Raw genomic sequence first — 23,356 nt, forward strand, 5'->3', positions numbered from 1 at the left:
GGGGAAACTAAGGAAGAGACCTAAAGTTGAACACATGGAGAGAAATCCTAGCAAATTTTCAAGTCCACCAAAATGCTTGAGTCTTATAGATGAGGACCTAAAACCAACACTTAAGGTTTTAACAACAGAAATCAAGGAGGCCCATAGCCTGTGAAATTAGTTATCTGTAGATGAACAATTCAACCAACTCAAAGAACAATTTCAGAAGATGAGTGAATTCATATAAATGAAATTGAAGCAACTAAAAAACATGTTAACATTTCATAGTAGCAGAATGACATAGATGAACTTGAAGTCAAAATAAAATATAGCATTGATAAAGAAGTCAAAAAGAAAGGTGAGACAAAACAATGGAAGAAAATGTAAGGTATTCAATGAACATAGACAAAAGAAAAATCTCCATATTATAGAAAAACCAGAAGGGAAGGAAAAAGGGAAAGGAAAGAGCAAGTAGTGAGGGAAATGATAGCAGAGAACCTTTCCACTCTCTGGAAGGAGGATGCTCTACAAATCCAAGAAGCAAAAAAAAAAAATGTACCAAATAAAATATACCCTATCAGAACAACACCAAGACATATAGTAATCCAAATTCCAAAAATCAAAGAAAAAGATGGACTCTATGAAGCAGTAAGGGAGAAGAAAAACCTTAAGTATAAAGGAAAGAACATAATAATCAAACTAGAACTTCCATTTGAAACAATCCAGGCAAGAAAAGAGTGTAATCACATATTCAAACTACTGAATGAAAGAAACTTGCAACCCAGAGTCCACTAACCAGCAAACCTCTTGTTTACATGGAAGGGAGGGCTAAAACATTCTCAGACAAAAAAAGAGATCTTGTAATATTCATGCTAACCAAACCAACTCTAAATGGGCTAATCAAAGCTCAATTATATAACCCAAACACTCAATTGTAATAGGAACAACCCTACAAAATATAATGACACAACAATCCTTCCTGTCAGTATTTCCTTAATGTCACTTAATGGACTCTGTGCCATCAAAAGGCACAGTGTAGAGGCTTGGATCAGGAAACAAAATCTAGTCATCTGCTGCCTGCAGGAAACATATTTAAAATTTCAGGATAGACACAGACTCAGAGTAAATGGATGGAAAACAATTATACAAGTTACTGGAAAACAAAAACAAAAACTGGGTTAGCCATAATTATATCATACCAAATTGTATTTGACCTCAAGACAGTATTTAGAGACAAAGTTGGACAGTGCATACTGATCAGAGGAATAATAGACCAAGAAGTACTAACTTTGATCAAATTTATGCACCAAATATAGTCATCAAAATATGTAAGGATTTTGCTTACAGAAACATGATTGTAGTGGTAGATTTTAACACATGATTATCACCACTAGACAGATCACTAAGCATAAAAACATATCCACAAGGTATAAGAGCCCTAACTGAGAAACTAGGACAAATGGATCTATACAGACTTTCATCCTCAAAAAGCTAAATACATATTCTTCTCCAGTGCACATGAACTTTCTCTGTGATAGACCACATTATAGGACACAAGTCTATGTTTATGTAACATAAAGTTACAAATATAAGAAATATACCAAGCACCCTATTAGACCACTATGCCACAAAGAACAAGATTGACTATAAAAAGATGTGGTAAGAATTTAACACCTGGAGATTAAACAAAGTGCTGCTCCACTACAGCTAGATCAAAGAGAAAATTAAAGAAGAAATAAAGAGGTTATGTTAAATTAATGATAATGAAGAAACAAATTGCCAAAATCAATGGGTCACCGCAAAGTAGTTTTTAGGGGGAAGCTCATACCAGTATGTGTGTGTATATATATATAGGCTTACATTAAGAAAGAAGAAAAGACCGGGTTGTCCTATCACATCACCTAACACTAAATGGAAATCAGAAGATGTATCGTCCTTTGAACTGTGAAAAATAAGAGAACCAACTACAGAAAACTGACTTTCACAACTGTGCCTTGGCAGAACTTACCTTGGGACCAATAAGGAAAACCTTACCCTAGGCTGTAGCCCAGACTCTTATATATAAAAAAAAAAAAAAAACCAAAAACCATAAAACAAGATTTCTTATTGCAAAGGCCCAACTTGGACAAGAGAGACTGAGCTGAACCTTTGGATTCATAATATCCTAGGCTTCAGCTTAGGGACTGAACGAAAACAGGGAGCACTTGTTACAGAAGACTGAACACAACAACAATGATGGAACAGAACCTCTAGAGCCTTAAAGACTCTATCCTAGACCCTGTCCTATGGCCTGCACAAATACCAAGATCGCGAGCTACAGTTGCCTGATTTTTCTCATCCACAACTGAGAGGAAAGTTTCCTGGCACCACAAAAAAGCCCTTGGAATGGGGTAATGAGTATATATGGAGCCAGTGATTGATCCCATGATGGCATGCCTCAAGGATGGAGAAACCCTGAATCTCTTAGGCCTTGGGAATTCCCTTTCTTCCCCAATGCTTACTGTGCCTATGCAAAAAAAGTGGGGGAACTCCAAACCCTGCCACTCCAGCACCCCTTCTTTTTCCTTCTTTTGTTTTGATTTGTAGTTTTTGACTATTTTCCTTCCACTTTTTTCTGTCTTTTCACTCTTATGGTTATTATTTGGAAATTATTTTCTTTGCCGGGTGCATTTTTTTCTCCCCTCCATTTTCTTCCCTCTTTCTTTTTTTTCTCTTCCTTTTTTTTGATAGTTGCTACCAAATTTTTTCTTCCCTTTTTCTTATTTTTTTTTTTATCTCAAACGACAATAGAATAGATACCCAATTTACAACAAGCTGTAAAGTGGAGACCAAATACACTAGTATTCTGGGGGGTAAAGGAGAGAGATATGGGATACATGCTGGGAACAGAGGTGGAGGGAGGACAACACTGGTGGTGGAAATGACCCTCATTCATTGTCACAATGTACCATAAATAATTCTGTGAAAGATTTGTAATGCACTTTGGTCACAATAAAAATTAAAAAAAAAAGAAAAAAAAAGAAAGAAGAAAAGACAAAATCCACAACCTAAAGGAACACCTAAAATATCTGTAAAGCTGGCTTCTTCTGAGGAGCCTGAGAACGTGAAGGGAACTCTGTCCTGTGCTTCTCTGCCTTTCCTGAATTCTTGAAGCTCTCCTCAGAGCTCTGGGAAGTGAACCCCCCCAAAAAACTGAGTAAGAACTGACTAGCTGTGGGGGTTGCCAGGCAAAGTGCTGGTAGCTCTACCTGTGTAGATTCTGCCCTGCTGTGCTTCTTCTGAGGACCCTGAGGATCTGAAGAGAAATATGTCCTGTGCTTCTCTGCCTTTCCTGAATTTTTGAAGCTCTCCTCAGAACCCTGGGAAGTGAACCCCCAAAAACTGTCACCTAGAAGCCCCAGAAGAGAGTGGCCGCTCCGCTTTGTGGCCACACACTCTTTTTAACCAATGAACCCCACCACAACATGCAGAAAAAAATTACACTACAAGCTTGACAATGGGGAAACCACGCAGGCAAACACCATGCACAGAGAATGGAGACAATAGCTCGGATGACCCAAAAAATTCCAACCATCAGATTAACCTCTCAGATAAGGTGCTTAGAATAGAAATATGGAAGATGTTCATAGAACTAAAAGAAAGCATAGATGGATCTGAACAGAACACAAAGACAAAAATCAGAAAAGTCCAAAGTAAAATTACAGATCTGAAAAACACGGTAGCTCAACTGAAGAACTCAGTGGATAGCCTCTCCAACAAGTTAACAGCAGCTGAGGACAGAATTAACGTGCTGGAAGATGAGATGCAGAAAAACTCAACACAGCAGAAGAAATTGAAAAAGAACCTTAAGACAAGCAATCAGGCAATGGAAAAAGTACTCAAGGAATATGAACAGATGAAAATAGAAGTCTTTGATAAACTCAACAGAAGCAACATAAGAATCATTAAAGTCCCAGAGGTCAAGGTAAGAGATCCCCAGGAATAATCAACTGTCAAAGACATCATCAAAGAGATACTCCCAGAGATAAAGACTACATGCAATAAAATCCTGCATGCCCGAAGGGTACCAGCTAAAAAAGACCCCGAAGAAAAACACCCCAAAACACATCCTCATTGCAATGACAAATCCCACAGATAGAAATAAAATACTAAAAGCAGCAAGATCAAAAAGGGAAATTACATTCAAAGGAGCATCCTTAAGACTTACAGCAGACATGTCACAAGAAACTCTCAAAGCCAGAAGACAGTGGTGGGATATTGTGACAAGACAGAATGAAATGAATGCCTCACCAAGAATACTGCACCCAGCCTGACTCATGTTCAGGTTTGAAGGAAGGATATATAGCTTCATGGATAAACAACAGCTCAGAAACTTCACAGATGAAAAACCAGCCTTAAAGGAAAAACTGAAAGGTCTACTTTAAGACAAGAGAGACCAACAAACACAGCAAACTTATCTACAAAGATGACATTAAATTCTAAAACAATCATCTCCCTCAATATCAATGGACTAAATTCACCAATTAAAAGACACAGAGTAGCAAAATGGGTCAAAAAGATGAATCCAACCTTCTGCTGCCTACAAGAAACACACCTGAATAATCAGAATAAACATAGACTCAAAATCAAAGGCTGGAGGAATATCATCCAAGCAAACAACACCATTAAAAAAGCTGGGGTGGCCATATTAATATCTGATGACACGAACTTTATACTCAGAAAAGTGGTAAGGGACAAAGATGGACACTTTGTACTAGTCAAGGAATATGTACAACAAGAAGAAATCAGACGATTAAACCTATATGCACCCAATGAGAGACCAGAAAACTATCTAATACAATTATTGACAAATCTGAAAGAAGACATCAATAATAACACAATCATTGTGGGAGACCTCAACACGGTCCTGTTAACACTTGATATATCAACCAGACTAAAACCCAACAAAAACATAGTAGCCCTGAAAAGAGAAATGGAAGAAAGAGGACTAGTATATATATATATATATATATATATATATATATATATATATGACACTCTATCTAATACAATTATTGACAAATCTGAAAGAAGACATCAATAATAACACAATCATTGTGGGAGACCTCAACACGGTCCTGTTAACACTTGATATATCAACCAGACTAAAACCCAACAAAAACATAGTAGCCCTGAAAAGAGAAATGGAAGAAAGAGGACTAGTATATATATATATATATATATATATATATATATATATATATATATATATGACACTCCACCACAAAAACAACCTGGATACACATTCTTCTCCAATGTACATGGATCATTCTCCAGGATAGGCCTCATGCTGACACATAAAACATACTTTCAAAAAAATAAAGAGGATAGAAATCTTGCAGGCTACCTTTGCTGACCATAAGGCTCTGAAATTAGATGTGAACTACAAAGGGATGCAGAAGAAAATCTTTAACAATTGAAAATTAAACAGCCTGCTACTGAACAACCAGTGGGTCTGAGATGAAATTAAAAAAGAAATCAAAACTTTCCTGGAAACAAATGACAATGAAGACACAAACTGCCAGTATCTATGGGACACAGCAAAAGCGGTTCTGAGAGGAAAATTTATAGCTTTGCAAGCACACATTAGGAAGGAAGAAGGGGCATACCTGAATACTTTAATGATGCAGCTCATAAAATTAGAAAATGACCAACAAAAGGAACCAAAAATAGGGAGACATAAGGAAATAACAAAGCTGAAAGCAGAAATCAATGAAGTGGAAACCCCCCCAAAAATCTGAAATATCAACAAAAGCAGAAGTTGGTTCTTTGAAAAAATAAATAAGATTGATAGACCAGTGGCAAAATTCACAAAGAAAGAGAGAGAGAGAAACCTGATAACCCATATTAGAAATAAAAATGGGAAGATCACGACAGATATTGCAGAGATCCAATGGGTAATCAAAGACTACTTTGAGAAACTTTATGCTACTAAACATGAGAACCTAGAAGAAATGGATAAATTCTTGGACACTTAAAACCTTCCACGGTTAAGTAAGGAGGATATAGCATATCTAAACACCCCATCACTATGGAGGAAATTGCAAATGTAATCAAACGTCTACCTAAAAAGAAAAGCCCAGGCCCAGATGGTTTTCCTAATGAATTTTTTCAAACCTTTAAAGAGGAGCTACTACCAATCCTAGCCAAGTTCTTCCATGAAATTGAAAAATGGGAACACTCCCAAACAGCTTTTATGGAGCCAACATCACCTTGAAACCAAAACCAGACAGAGATGCTGCCAAAAAAGCAAATTACAGACCAATATCCCTGATTAATGCAGATGCAAAGATCTTCAACAAAATCCTGGCAGATAGGATCCAATCCATCAGCAAGAAGATCATACACTACGACCAAGTAGGTTTCATCCCAGGAATGCAAGGATGGTTTAACATCTGTAAATCTATCAACATCATACACAACATCAACAACAAGAAAAATAAAAATCGCATGATCACATCAATAGACACAGAGAAAGCATTTGATAAGGTCCAACACTCATTCTTGATCAAAACTCTCAGCAAGATGGGAATGAAAGGAACCTTTCTCAATCTAGTTGAAGCCATCTACCACAAGCCAATGGCAAATATTATCCTCAATGGAGAAAAACTGAAAGACTTTCCTCTAAATTCTGGTACCAGACAAGGCTGTCTGCTCTCACCACTCCTTTTCAACATAGTATTGGAAGTGCTTACTATAGCGATCAGGCAAGAAAAAGATATCAAGGGAATCCAGATAGGAAAGGAAGAAGTCAAGCTCTCATTGTTTGCAGATGACATGATACTCTATATAGAAAACCCTAAAGACTCTACCAAAAAGCTTCTAGAAACAATAGATTTATAAAACAAGGTGGCAGGCTACAAAATTAACACAGAGTAATCAATGGCCTTTTTATACACCAATAATGATAGGGGAGAGATGGACATTAAGAAGGCAATCCCATTCACATTAGTGCCACACAAACTCAAATATCTTGGAGTCAACTTGACCAAAGATGTGAAGGACCTATACAAAGAAAACTACAAAGCCCTGCCCCAAGAAATAAGAGAAGACACACAGAAATGGAAACACATACCCTGCTCATGGATTGGCAGGATTAACATAATTAAAATGGCAATACTACCCAAAGCATTATACAGATTTAATGCATGGTGTTGGAATAAAGACAGACCCTCAGATCAGTGGAATAACTTGAATTCTCAGAGAATGTTCCCCAGACATACAGACACCTAATTTTTGACAAAAGAGCAAGAAATCCTAAATGGAGCAGGGAAAACTTCTTCAACAAGTGGTGCTGGCAGAACTGGTTAGCCACTTTCAAAAAAGCTAACATAGACCCTCAGTTAACATCATGTACAAAGGTAAAATCAAAATGGATTAAAGACCTTGATATCAGACCTGATACCATAAGGTATATAGAACAACACATCGGTAAAACACTCCATCACATCGGTAAAACACTCCATGACATTGAGACCAAAGACATCTTCAAGGAGGAAACTGCACTTTCCAAACAATTGGAAGCAGAGATCAACAGATGAGAAAACATTAAGCTGAGAAGCTTCTGAACCTCAAAAGATATAGTGCCCAGGATACAAGAGCCACCCACTGAGTGGGAGAAACTATTCACCCAACACCCATCAGATAAGGGGCTAATATCCAAAATTTACAGGGCACTGACAGAACTTTACAAGAAAAAAACATCTAATCTCATCAAAAAATGGGGAGAAGAAATGTACAGACACTTTGATTAAAAAGAAATACAAATGGCCAAAAGGCACATGAAAAAATGCTCCTCATCACTAATCATCAGGGAGATGCAAATCAAAACAATGAGATACCATCTCACACCATAGAGAGTGGCACACATCACAAAGAATGAGAACAATCAGTGCTGGTGGGGATGTGGAGAGAAAGGAACTCTTATCCACTGCTGGTGGGAATGCAGTCTAGTCCAACCTCTATGGAAAACGATATGGAGATTTCTCCAAATATTGGAAATTGAGCTTCCATTCGACCCAGCTATTCCACTCCTACGGATATAACCTAGGAACACAAGAATACAATACAAAAATCCCTTCCTCACACCTATATTTATCACAGCACTATTCACAGTAGCCAGGCTCTGGAAACAACCAAGATGTCCTTCAACTGATGAATGGCTAAAGAAACTGTGGTACATTTACACAATGGAATATTATGTAGCTGTTAGGAGAGATGAAGTCATGAAATTTCCCTATACATAGATGCACATGGAATCTATCATGCTGAGTGAAATAAGTCAGAGGGAGAGAGATAGATGCAGAATAGTCTCACTCATCGATGGCTTTTAAGAAAAATAAAAGTGACTTTTGAAACAATCCTCAGAGACAATGAGAGGAGGTCTGGAACTACCAGCTCACTTCAAGAAACTCACCACAAAAGTGGTGAGTGCAGTTATAGAAATAACTACACTAAGAATTACCATAACCATGTGAATGAATGGGGGAACTGGAAAGCCTGTCTAGAGTACAGGTTGGGGTGGGGTGAGATGGAGGGAGATTTGAACATTAGTGGTGGTAATGTTGCAATGGTGAAGGGAGGTGTTCTTTACATGACTGAAACCTAATCACAATCATATTTGTAATCAAAATGTTTAAATAAAGATATTAAAAAAAGAAAAGTACTTTGCATATAGAAAAAATATCTGTAAAGCCAACAGAAAAGGAACCCAAACACAAGCAGAAGAAAAGAAAAAATAAAAACCAAAGCATAAATCAACAACATAGAAACAAAGATAATAACTCAAAGAATTACTGAAACCAGGAGCTGGTTTTATGAAAGAATAAAAAATATAGACAAACCACTGGCAAGACTTTCAAGGAAAAAATACTCAAATAAATAGAATCATAAATGAAAGGGGAGAGATTATAACAGAACCCCATGAAATCCAAAGCCTCATGAGAGCTTATTATATATATAACAACTATACTCAGTTGAGCTAGAGAATCTAAAGAAATGGACAAATTTTTGAAGAAGAAAAAAAAAGAATATCATATTCTGATACTGAATGAGGAAGAAGTGGAAAGCTTAAAAAGCCCAATCACAAGTAAAAAAATTGAAATAGTAATTAAGAAACTCACCAAGAATAATGGACCAGGAACCAACGAATTTACAGGCAAATTTTATCAAGCATTCCATGAAGAATTACTACCATTGATCCTTAGACTTTTCCAAAATATTGAAAAGACAGGAACCCTCCCTAATACTTTCTATGAAGCTAATATCATGATCATTCCCAAAGCTGATGAAGATAACTCCAAGAAAGATATCAACAGACCAATCTCACTAATGAACATGGATGCAAAAATTCTTAACAAACCGAATCCAACAATACATCAAAAAGATTATGCACCATGACCAAGTGGGTTTCATCCCAGGAATGCAAGATGGTTCAATATATGCAAATCAATTAGAATTATACACCAAATCAGTAAAAGGAATGATAAAAAACACATGATTATATCAATTGATGGAGAAAATTTAACAAAATACAGCACCCATTCATTGTGAAAACTTTCAGCAAAATAGATGTTAATGGAACCTTCCTCAAGATAGTAACAGCTATCTATAAAAATCTCACAGCCAACATTACTCTTTATGGTAAAAAATTGAAAGCCTTTCCACAAAGGTCTAGCACGAGGTAAAGTTGTTCACTTTTACTACAATTATTCAACATAGCAATCAATAAAAATCATAGAAATCCTAGCAATAGCAATCAATCAGATAAAAGAAGGATACCAAAGAAATCCAAACTGGGAAAAGAGGAAGTCAAGCTATCTTTATTTGCAGATGACATGATAATATACATCAAAGATCCTAAAGAATCCACAGAAAAGCTCCTAGATAAATAAACCAACATAACCATATTAACCAATAAACCATTATAGCAAAGTGGTCACCTACAAAGCCAATAAACAAAATACAATTGCATTCTTTTATACAAATAACGACTCAGAGACAAAAGAGATCAAAGAGTCTATCCCATTTAAAATAATGTCTAAAACTATTAAGTACCATGAATCAACCTAACAAGGAAGGTAAGAGACATACACCATGAATACATCAAAACACTTCAGAAAGAAATTGAAGAAGACTTAAAGAAATAGGAGAACACTCCATGCTCATGAAATGGAAGAATCAATATCATCTAAATGACCATCTTACCTAAACTACTATATAGATTCAATGTAATATCTATTTAAATTCAGAAAAAATACTTCAAGGATTTAAAACAATCAATTTAAAGTTTATGTGGCACTACAAAAGACATAGGGTAGCCAAACAATATTGAAAACAAAATACTCGGAGGCATCTCATTACCTAATTTCAAGCCATAGTGATGGTATTGCATGGTATTGGATCAAAGGCAGAGTTTCATACCAATGAGTCACTACAGAATCATCAGTGGGGGAAAAACAAACAAGTATATGGCCAACTAAATTTTGACAAGGGAGCCAAAAAATTGAAATTAAATAAAGACATTCTCTTCAACAAATGGTGTTAGAACAATTGAGTAACCACTCGTAATAAATTAAAGATTGACCCATATCTCACACCTTATCAGAAGTCATTTTAAAGTGCATTAAAGATGTTTAGATTAGACCTGAGTCCATAAAGTTCATTGAGGAAAACAGGCAAAACACTCTAAGACTTAGACCTCAAAGAATTCTTTGATGAGAGAACACCAATAGCAAGAAGTATAGCATTAAACCTCTTGCCTTTTTCATAGATACTGGGAACAAGAATTACTCTGTTTACCTCTTTTTTTGCATTTTTCAATAATATTAAAAGGGGAAAAAAAGAGGATTGGTGCCAGAAGCCAAGTTGTCTCAAATGCACTGATGGGGATACAAAATGACAGAACTAAATACCCATGCCAAATTCAACAAAAATGAAATCAAGGGACCTAAACTCTAACAATATAAGCTTAAAATGAACCTGTTATACTGGCAGGCCAGGAGGCAAAGAGTGATGGTAAAGGATACACTCTGGGAATATAGGTTAGGAGGTTGACACTGTGGTAGGATTGGACCTGATTCATTGTATGATTGAAATCAAATTATGAATGACTTTGTAAGTCACAATGTTTTTAATAAATATAATTTAAAAAACTGTGATCAACAGTTAGATAATTTATAGTTAGTATTTTCTTGCCTTGGTTTATTATACATTATTTGTAGCACAAATTAAATTTTTTTTTGCAATCAGGCTACAAAATTAACACACAAAAATCCATGCCTTTTTATACATCAATAATGATAGGGAAGAACCGGACATTAAAATTTCAAAAAATGACTAGAATTGGGGCTGGAAAGATTGTACAGTGGGAAGGGTGTTTGCCTTGCACAAGGCTTGTTGAAAGAGAGCCAGATGAGAGAGAAGCAGCTTAGAAGAAGCTGCTTGGAATAAGTTGAACATAGAAGCCATGAGGAGAAATGCACATGGTGGGTAGGGCCATAGAATGGATCTAGCTATCTCTGATGAAACTTTAAAATAAAAAATGTTACATCCGGGGCCGGGCGGTGGCGCTGGAGGTAAGGTGCCTGCCTTGCCTGCGCTAGCCTAGGATGGACCGCGGTTCGATCCCCCGGCGCCCCATATGGTCCCCCAAGAAGCCAGGAGCAACCTCTGAGCGCATAGCCAGGAGTAACCCCTGAGCGTCACAGGGTGTGGCCCAAAAACCAAAAAAAAAAAAAATGTTACATCTTGTTTACTCAGAACAATGCTGTTTATTTTAATCTGGGTAACTTTGAATCCACACATGAAAGAAAAAATTTGAAGTACTTCCTAGGGTACCTTTACAGTTTCTTTTCTTTATATTGTTAGTATTATTTCAATTAAGTACTAAGATTGATACACTTCATTGCACTTGTTAAGGTGTTTCCCACATTCTCTTATAGTATGTAGGGTTGTAATTAGGGGAAAATTTATGGCACAGGCATAATAAGAAATATTTTTGTGGTATATCTTTCCATATATTATCTTATACTTTTGTCAAAACTATGGAACATGGCTTGTATTAAATATATTGTGTTCTCTCTATATAAAGTATTTCATACATTTTCTTGTAAGCAAAAACTTATTGACACACCTGTGAAGTAACTGTGAAATAAATAACTGTGAATCTGATACTTCAGATCTCATTTGTGCTACCTTCTAATCACTTCCCCTCTCTTCCTGGGCAGTCACTACTAACATCCCTCACAATATAAAGCAGTTTTACTTTGAACAATTATCATGTAAAATGGAATTATGTATTATATAACCATCTTTCATTCTGCATTGTGATGTAAATCTCATTCATGTTGTTCCTTCAAATTGATGGTTTTATACTGAGAATATATTGTGGTTTATTTGCTCATCCTATTATTAGTGAGCATTTGTGTAGTTTTCAGGGTGTGCAGCTATTTGCAATCCTGCCAGCAACACTCTAGAAGATTTATTTTGGTGAACATTTATGCTTTTTTGCAGAGTATATTCCTCAGAATGAAAGTATTATGTAGAAAGCACAAGCTTGCATTAGGAACATTGTAATGAGTCTCCATAGGGCAATTAGCTTCAGATAGTGCAAGATGTCCTAGTTGGTTTTTCTTTAAATCTATAAAACACTGAAGACTGAAGATGTTCATTTTTAGTTTTGAAGGTACTTACGCTATTGAAGGGATATTGGTAATAATTCAGAGGAGGAACTTGTAAGAAAGTGAATGAGACAAATGTATGATAATGTTTCCTAAAATCTTAAAAGCAGAAATAGGGGCCCTGGTGCTGATTAGCAGCAAAAAGTGCCTATGTTGCAGTGGTGAGGATGGTAATTCAATGCCTCAATTCCTGGTACCATCTGTATTGAATACAGCCTCTGTGCTTTGACAGTCTTATGACCACATTGTGGTACATGACAGAGGGGTGAATATGTGTGTGTTGCGAGTGTGTAATGCCCCTGAGCATTATGATTAAAGATGTGCAAGTACCATGGTTAGGCATGCGAACCTGAGGAACATTATAAGGGACCCTGGGGAACACTACAACTATGCTATGCAAGAGCAACACAACTAAGAATATGATCCCCTAGTGAGTACTGTGGGCAAACACTTAAAAATTGCAACCAGATGAATGGCCTTGGGTGAGTACTACAAAACCAAGCAAGTGTGTGACCTCCAGCCAATGCAACCCCAAAGGGAAGAGAGGAGGGAAAAGATTTAAAATCTATGAGAGTGTGGAAATATTAATGTTGATTGCAATGACCCATTTAAACCTACTTTGGTTTTAATTGTATTTGGAAGTTGAAAGATAAATTCACCTTATTATTTGAGTTAAAATATATTCAAAAAATATATATATTCCAAGTCCCTTACTCTCTGTCCAGTTATTTCATTTTGCAGTCAGTAAATTAATTTGTCTGAAGTGCCATGAGATGTCTAAAAATGTAATTCCTAATAGAACTAGTAAAATTTTAACATTTGATAAATTGATAAATCATTTTTAGAAACAAAATAAAACAGTATCAATATCTAAAATTACTAATCAATTCCATTCTGTGGCAAGAATGTTTAATGTTTTCAAAATACACGTATGATAATTCCAGTTGTTTCTAAATACTAGCAGTAGCTTTATTGAAAGTATGTTTGTAATTTAAAGTTAAATAACAAGTAACTTAAATATTTCTAGAAGAATTCTTTTTTGTCTTATAATCTTTAAAAGAGCCACAGAAGAAAACCATTAACCTTTTAATTCAGTAATAGCAGTTGAAATAAAATCGCATGATCTTCATATTGCTATGCAGCTTAACAGAAAAACAGAAGTAGTTTTCATAGTAGTGAGATTTAACACATATAGTTGCAGGCTAGTTCACATTGTCTTATAAAGAAGATAAAAAACATGATGTCTGCTCTTCCAGTAATATACTTTAGAAAACATCTTTTAAATGAAAATAACTTATTTGTTAAAAGATACAAACTAGTCACTGAAACAGACAAATTGCAAATGAGTACATATGAAGCATTTCACTTTTATCTTCCAATGTGTTAAACATTTAATAAGTGCTTGTTATGTTTATCTAACACAATTAAAATCCTTAATGCTACAGGAAACTGCTAGATAAGCATTCTCTTGCCTTTTCCTAAGATCATTTGGAGGGCAATTAACACTAAACAATCATGGAGGCTGGAAAAACAAATATTTGAAATATTTAAAGGCTAAACAAACTGCTGGTGTCTTTGGCAATTTGTAGTTTCTGAGGAAGGCTAGAATAAAATTAATAAGATCCCAATTTTAATTTAAAGCTTTTGGTAACACATGGAAAACTCAGACTCCTAGTTTTTTTCTTTTTCTTTTTCCTTTTTTTTTTTTCTTTGTGGGCCACCCTGGTGATGTTCAGGGGTTACTCTTGTCTACGCGCTCAGAAATCACTATTGGCTTGGGGGACCATATGGGACACTAGGGAAATCTAACCGCAGTCCTTCCTAGGTTAGCAAGTGCAAGGCAAACACCCTACTGCTTGCACCGCTGCTCCAGCCCCAAGACTCCTAATTTTTGACCATATATTTTGGTATCCCATATTTGCTATAACTGGAATTTCTGGTTCTGCACAAAATACTTTGAAGTGTTAACCGGAGACAAACCATCTTAGAAATATATTCATTTGTCTTCATTCATTTGAATTAAGAATGTGCAGATAAAAAAGTTTTCAACAGCCTTTATAATTACTATATTATACTGTTGAAAGGTACACTGCTTGGTATATGAAAGAATGTATTTTAAAAAACATGAAAATATATTTGTTGCTTCTGACTTATTTTGGCATTCTGAAACATTTTGGGTTAACTCAAAAGTAAGTTTATAGGATGCATGTTTTGCTTGTAGTAATCCTAAAACATCTGAGCGCCACTAGGTGTTCCCCTCCCTCCAAAGTGATCCCAAAAACCTTAACTTAAATGTGTATTATTATACACATGACAGAAAGTAGGAATGAGAATAATTAGCTAAACCTTTGTCTATAATGCTCAGGTAATTGAAAATAGTTAAAAAAATGAAAATGTTTTAAATTTTAAATCCAAATAATAGAACATTCTTTAATATTAGTTAATTGTGTTTTGAAAACTCAAAAATTGATGAGCAAATGAAACCCAACAAATATATTAAACATCATAAATCTTGGAAAGTTATGCATCTAACAACATTGGAAAATTAAAATCTTCATAGTACAGTGTTCAGGTAAATTTATCTAACTACCATACATGCTATTTTTGTATTTGTTTGACAGATACCTGAAGTCACATCTATTTATATCTCCTAAATACATATTTTCTTATATAATTTCAGTATTAGTGTTAATATTAATGACTGTGGGGTTTTGTTATTGTTATTACTCTCATTCTGTGAACTGCTCAGTGTCAGGGTACTTACTATATATACACCCATACATACATTTATTATTAAAGCCTGCCTCTCTCCCCTCCTTTCTTTCTTCCATTTTTGTTCCTTCTTTCTATCCTTCCTTTCCTCCTTCTTTACTTCCTCTCTCCTTTTCTTTCTTTCTATCTTTCTCTTCTTCTCTTTCTTTCTTTCTTTCTTTCTTTCTTTCTTCTTTCTTTCTTTCTTTCTTTCTTCTTTCTTCTTTCTTCTTTCTTCTCTTTCTTTCTTTCTTTCTTTCTTTCTCTTTCTTTCTTTCTTTCTCTCTTCCTTTCTTCTTTTCTTTCTTTCCTTTTCTTTCCTTCCCTTCCTTCTTCCTTCCTTCTTCCTTCCTCCTTCCTTCCTTCCTTCCATCCTTCCTTCCTTCTTCCTTCCTTCCTTCCTCATCCTTCTTCCTTCCTTCCTTCCTTCCTCCTTCCCTTCCTTCCTTCCTTCCTTCCTTCCTTCTTCTTTCTTTCTTTCTTTCTTTCTTTCTTTCTTTCTTTCTTTCTTTCTTTCTTTCTTTCTTTCTTTCTTTCTTTCTTTCTTCCTTCCTTTCTTTTTTTCTACTTTATTTTTTTCTTTTGCAACATAATTTTTAAAAAAAAGCCTCTGTCATCAGGCAAATTGTTGAATTACTTGAGGTAAAATGGTCTCTCAACCTTGGGTGTTCTTTTTGTTAATATAAACTATGAGTCTATTGGAGAATAATTTATATATTACATTCCTAAACGTAATGCTTTTAACTTTGTAACTTCTCACTATAGGGATTGGAGAGATATTAAATCAGTAAAGGTGATTGCTTTTCACACAGCTGACCTGGGTTTGATATCCAACACCTTCTCTGGACTTCCAAGCCCTGCCAGGAGTGTTCCCTGAGTGCAGAATCATAAATAAGCTTGGAGTATCACTGGATGTGGCCCCAAACTAAAACCAAACACACTAACAAATATAATTCTCACTATACCAGTCATGAAGATAACATAATGTATTAAATTGGGTCTGTATGCATGTATGAGTGTGTGTATATGTTTTAATAGGAATAAATTCCAGAGTGGTTTATGTAGATTTTCAGTAATGCAGGAAAGAAATTCAGTATTCCACATTATGTCAGTTTTCCTTCAGCAGGATTGAGATCCAGGGCAGATTTTTGTAGTCTGAATATGTACAAGTTATAAATAAAGTGTAGTATGTATAACAAAGTTATGTGAGATTAAAGTTCTAATTTTGAGTTATTTTCCTGGATCTAGGCTCATTTTTGAACTATGAAAAATTAAAATTGGTATGGAGGTGTGTGTTTGGGGAGTGGGTATTTGGAAAACACTTTATGCTATGTTTTTGTTGATGTAATGGCAATTGGACTTGGGCACAGCTGTTGGATACCCCACTGTAATGACAGTTTGCCCTGAACACTCCTCCTGGACAAGGCCCTTGGACATGCCCCCTGCCACACGAATATAAAAAAATAACTTGGTACAGTAGGGAAGGAAACCAGGGTAATGACCAGAGCAGTTCAGCCAGTCTGCGAGGGAGGGGGAGATAAAACATTGGCAAGATGCTATTTGCTTTGTATCTACCCTTCGTTTTTTATTCTCTCTTGAACTCGGATCTACAGGCCTTTCCCAACTCCCTCTTCTAAGTGGGATGTAACAGTGTAGAAAACCCCAATCCTGTAGATGTCAAGGAATATAAGAGATGATACAGATAGTAAACCTTTTTATCTCCATTTCTAAATATGGAAAGATGTATAAGCAAATAACAACCCTCATTCCCCATTTCTTGCCAAAACATAAAATGTAATATTTTTTAAAATATTTTTATATGCTTTAAAGTCTTAAAGCTTTAAAGATCACATCTATGGTAAACATGAAATTATTATGTGGATACAGTTACTCAGATTTCATCTTAATAATCACTGAAAAAGTCCATAAGGTGTATGCATTTAATTTTTATAGAAGTTAAATAATTTGCTGTAAGTTAACTTGGTCTTATATAAAATTATGATTAAATGGAGTAAACATAAAAATAATTTTATTTAAAAATTAAATTTAAAACTACCACAACTTTACTGGCACAGATAGGTTACTTTTACTGGTGTCAGTGTAGCTCCCAAGAAGTGCTGAAGGGCCTTGGAGGCCAAGTCTGGCAATGTTTGGTCCAATATATAGAGTGATGTCACTGCTTGATCCTAGCAGTGGGTTATTCTGGTGCAGTGATGCTCAGAGGCCACCCAATTCTCAGTGCTCAGAAAACATCAGCACTATAGTTGGTGCTCAGGGCACACAATAGTTCTCTGGGAACAATGTAGCATGAGAAATGCTAGTTGTGACCTAGCAATCCAACTCTCAGAACTATATCCCTCTTCCTTGGGTTACTTTTTGAGGTCATTAGTATTACTAATATCAATATGAAATTTTGTTCATCTATTTCTTTAAAAATTTTTATGCTAAACATTGTCCTGCTTTGAGCATACACGGTTCTACATGTTCTCCTCCCTCTCTTTGTTACTATTATCTTTATCATAATTGTGGTTAATTGGAGTTATGTTAGGTTGTTGGAATCACTAGCCACATAGGATGGTACTATAGCTTAAGCTCCTGACTATACATGTGCAAAGTAGTATCTGCTACTGAGCCACATCCACAGCTCTCTTGATGTTTCTTTGAAAATGAAAAAGTTTCACCTCTTATGAATGTGATGAAACTCAACTAAAACAAAAATGGACTCTCAAAACTATTTTTAGTTTATAGGGTTTTATAAATTTAATAGGAATATACATGTGAATCTACACAAGTTATAAATTATGAATCCTTGGAATATAAATTCTTCATTATATATGACATGAGTTGTAGTAAGAATATTTCTCCCAGAACTTTCTCCCTCACCACCATGGAGCTATTTTAGGAAGCCTACAATAATAATACTGATAATATCACTTCATTGAAATCAAACCCTATGAAGTTTTTTCTATTTGTTCCCAAGAGTATTTGTCTTTTCTTCTTCTCTTAGCTTTTCAAACTTGTAGCTATTACTTCTGCAAAACTGTCTCTCTCTCCTTCTTCCTCTCATTTATTTATTTATTTATTCATTCATTCATTTATCTATCTATATATCTATCAACTTATTTATTTTTGAGGAAACACACCCGGTGACACTCAGGGGTCACTCCTGGCTATGTGCTCAGAAATTGCTCCTGGCTTGGGACTATATGGGACACCGGGGGATCAAACCGTGGTCCATCCTGTGCAAGGCAGATGCCCTACTGCTTGTGCCACTGCTCCAGCCATCTCTCCTTTATTTTTCAAAGGAAAGAGGTCTATATTGTGAATAATAACAAGAACAGTAATACTAGATGTTCTTGAGTAATCAAATTAATGATTTAAATTCTAAAATAAAGTAGACATTAAATAAATACCATTGGAACAGTTTTGTGAAGAAAACAGCACTTATTTCAAACTGTTTACAAAATTCTGTTTATTTCCCCTTTTCTAGTTCAATTACATATGATCAAAGATAAGCATCCAATTTAAAGAACAATCTCTTCAATTTTGTGTCTAATTAACCTCTAACATTAATTTATGTAAAATTACATTGTGATTTGGTTAAAATAAGGTTGGTTATTTATGTGGATTAACCTCAGAATTGATTCTCCCTCATTTATATTTTTAATCAAAAATATATAGAATTCTATTCAATAACTTAAGAGGACATACCCTTGAATAAAACTGTATTGTAAATTCAGACAGATTAATATTAAAAATTTATTTGGGGACTTGTGCCCAAATATATTTGGAGAGCATTACTTTCCAATGTTTTCATGATAGGTTCTCATTGTTGCCACCAATTTTGATATAATAAATGGTATAATACAGTCTTTGATAAGGTGGAATTTGGTATTTATGCTCAGTAGTAGGAAGAATGTTCATTAAAATGTGCTACTTGACTTAATCATTTACATCTTAATTATGTGTGTGGGAGGATAGAGAAATAAGGATGTAGTTAGGTGATAATAGGTGATGTAGTTAAGTGATAATGTTGAATGGTGCAATGTAAGTTTATGCTATAGTTCTAATATAAATTTTTATTAAAAGATCTAATTGCACTTATAAAATTTATAAACTTTAATTTTATTTTAATAACTAGTACTATTAAAAATCAGTGCTATGGTCCAAACTATATAGTTTATAAATATTTATATTATATTAATATATAATGTATAATTATATACAGTTTATATATATAAAACTATAAAGAACTATCAAAATGACTTTAGGTATCTGCAAAATTTTTCTAAAATATTAAACTTTAATGAACACAATTTGTCACATAGTTCCAAAAACAAAAGTCAGTATAAATAATTATCTTTGACATTTAATATTGATATAAATTAATACTATAATAAGGCATTAGAAAAATACACTGGATGATTTCATAGTGATTACAGTTAAAGAAAAACTGAAGTAACTAAAAACACACAATATAACCCCCAAAAAGCATAGTTATCTGAATGTTAGCATGATAACCCAAAAAGCAATACTAATAAATCTAGAGTCATTGGATCATAATTACTGAGTGCAGATTCAAATGCACATAGCGCTTTAATATATTATTGCATCTTACTTACAAATAAAATGTAATTAGCCTTGAGTTTTTTCTCTTGCTCTATCTAAAATGAAAAAAATATCTCAAGAAAATCTTTAGGGGCCGGGCGGTGGCGCTGGAGGTAAGGTGCCTGCCTTACCTGCGCTAGCCTAGGAGACGGACCGCGGTTCGATCCCCCGGCGTCCCATATGGTCCCCCAAGCCAGGAGCGACTTCTGAGCGCATAGCCAGGAGTAACCCCTGAGCGTTACCGGGTGTGGCCCAAAAACCAAAAAAAAAAAAAAAAAAAAAAAAGAAAATCTTTAAATTGCTGTATCTTTTCCATATAGGTCTAAAGGATGCAATTTGCTTCCAAGTATATACCTAAATAGACATTCACCTTTTGAAGAACTATCTTTATAAATTTCAAACTTTCTACTATTCACTTCTTTACAACTGGTAATAACATGATTATTATTGAATTTTTCTTCATTCTAGGAGGTGTGGGCCACAGATCATTCCCATCCATGTTCATGCTCAGGAGTCCTAACCCCTTTATATTTGTAATAATCTCAAGGGATCTTGAGAAAATGAAGGTTCTTATTAGCAGATCTGTAGTATGAGCTGACTTTATGCCTTGCCAAGATTTCTCTCAAACATCTCTGCTATTGGCCTGCAGACCTTAACTTGAGTAGCACTAGTTTAAATATCCATTGGTAAATGACAGTTCTGGCTTGTCTGCTTTTGTATACTAAGTTTCATCAGAATATAACCATGCTATTCACTTACATATCATCTATTAGCACTCATTTTAAAACTGCCAAGTTGAATTTTGTAACTGACCTTTTGTCCATTGAGTTTAAAATATGTATTATCTGCTCCTTAAAAAATATTTAATAAGCTATTTAGCCCAATACTTGATTTCCTTGATCTTTTTATGGGGAGGAAAGGGGTTTCTGCACTGAGGGACTATATGCAGTATTGAAGATTGAATCCAATCATATGAACCAGTCATATGCAAGTTACTTTACCAGTCGTATTATCTCTCTGGCACCTTAGTAACTGATGCTTGAATATTCTCAAAAAGCTACTAATTGATAGTCATCAATGGTAATATTTTACTTTTAGGGAAAGGCTGCATATATTAAAGCACCTGGATTTAGGAATAACAGTTATATCAAGTCAAACTCTCTATTTAATAGTGACAAAATCTAGAACATCACAGATATCATTTAGCTAACGTTTAGAATATTTGCAGTGAAACACTAAGGTATAAATTGCTTATGAGACATACTAAACTCAAATTTGCTGAGAGTAAAGATTGAAAAGTGACTATTATAAAACTCATAGAACTCAAGATTGGAGCATCTGACATTTTTATACATTGTCCAATTGATCTTCAGAGTATTTCTTTCAGAAAAAAAATAAAGAAGATATTACTTATTTCTCAAGAATATAGGAGTAGAAAGAGTTAAACATTCCATGTTCCATTAAAGTGATAAAGAAGAGTTAGAATTTAAAAAATGTTAATATAAACCAAGAGTTTATATTATATTATTATATATTATAATACATATTACACTATATATTATATTATAAACCAAGAGTTTATATATATATGTGTGTGTATACGTTCTTATATACTTCTCTTTATACAAATGAGGTGATTCTCAAGAGACCCAAGCTACAGCAATCTACACCAAATGGACCTGTTACACTAGCAGTCCAGGGGGCTAACGGTGGAGGTATGAGATGCATGCTGGGAACTGTGGCAGAGGGAGTTCAACACTGGTGGTGGGAATGTTTCTAATTCACTGTCACTATTTATATTAAATATAACTGTAAAAGACTTGTAATTCACATTGGTCTCTATAAAAATTATCAAAAAATACAGTTGCAAAGCAAAAGAAAAATTCAGGTGATTCAAAAGTTTGTTCTAATTGTCAATAAGAGACTTGTCACTATTAATATAACTAAGCCAATTTGGTGGGACAGATAATTTTTTAGCAGTTATAGAAAAGCCCAAGTATTTGATGATTATATAGAGAATGTTTGTGGCATGAGCAGCATTTACTGATGCTGAATTTTTTTAATAACATGTAGTATTTTGTTTGTTTGTTTGTTTGTTTTTGGGTCACATCCGGCAACGCTCAGGGGTTACTTCTGGCTCTGTCTCAGAAATCGCTCCTGGCAGGCTCAGGGAACCATATGGGAGGCCGGGATTCAAACCCCCATCCGTCTGCATGCAAGGCAAACACCCTACCTCCATGCTAACTCTCCGGCCCCCAATATATAGTATTTTACATCATATCTCTAGTCTAGAGTATAGTTCTTCATGCTTTGAACTGATAATATCAAGATAGGAATAGTTTATTGCCTTTGAACATATTATACTTGTATTGATATTGAGCAAGCAAACTTCTTTTGTGTGAGAGTTATAGTTTATTTTTTGTTTTCTGTTTTTGGGTCACACTTGGCTGTTTAATGTTTAATCAAGGCTCTGCACAAAAAGATCATTTCTGGCAATGCTCAGAGAACCATATGTGGTGGTGGGAGTAGAATCTGGGTCGTCAGAATTGGGCAAATAAATGTTTTACCTGTTGTGCCATCTCTCCACACAGAAATTATATTTTAATAAAATAAACTTATTAAGTCACGTTTTATTTTAATAAAATATATTTTATTTCTTATAAAATTTACTAGGCTGTTAAGAAGAAGCTCACTAAAACTATACATCTAATTAACAAATCAGGGTTTAAGTGAGCCTATATGAGAGTCATTCAGAAAGCTCAAAACTGATGTTAAAATTAAAAGTTATCTTGGTGAATCATTTTGCATAACAATTATATGTGAGCAAACACATGCTATATTTAATAAAAAATACAAGTTAGAAGTCATCTCCAATTTTACATTAACACTAACAATTTTCTGCAATATCATAATATCATTTAGTATTATAAACTTATTTATATTTTTACTGGCACCTAACTTATAATGCCTATGTTATTTCAAGAGAATAAGACTACTCCTATAATGTATAAATGATAAACATTAAATATTTTTTATATTTATTAATTTCATTGCATAGAATGATATTATGAATCCTGAGCAAGAATTTAAGTAAATATATATCATATATATTAGTTTGATTCCTGGGTTTACATATTGTCTTCTGAGCACCATCAGGAGTCACTTCTGAGCACAGAGCCAAAAAGAGCCCTTGAGCAGCACTGGTGTATCTGAAACACAAGATTGCTAGCATATGAAGAATATATTCTACCACTGTTTGTTTATTATTTCTTATTATTGGTGAAGGAAAATCACAAGTC

At 34.7% G+C, this 23,356-nt stretch overlaps 1 protein-coding gene across 1 annotated transcript in view; it reads right to left on the reverse strand.

Moving 5' to 3' along the window:
• The window catches only part of THSD7A (thrombospondin type 1 domain containing 7A), a 320,868-nt gene that overhangs the window by 43,018 nt on the left and 254,494 nt on the right, over positions 1–23,356 (reverse strand). The gene's annotated exons all lie outside the window — the stretch shown is intronic.

This window comes from Suncus etruscus, chromosome 1, assembly GCF_024139225.1.
Source record: "Suncus etruscus isolate mSunEtr1 chromosome 1, mSunEtr1.pri.cur, whole genome shotgun sequence".
Classification (NCBI taxonomy): Eukaryota; Metazoa; Chordata; class Mammalia; order Eulipotyphla; family Soricidae; genus Suncus; species Suncus etruscus.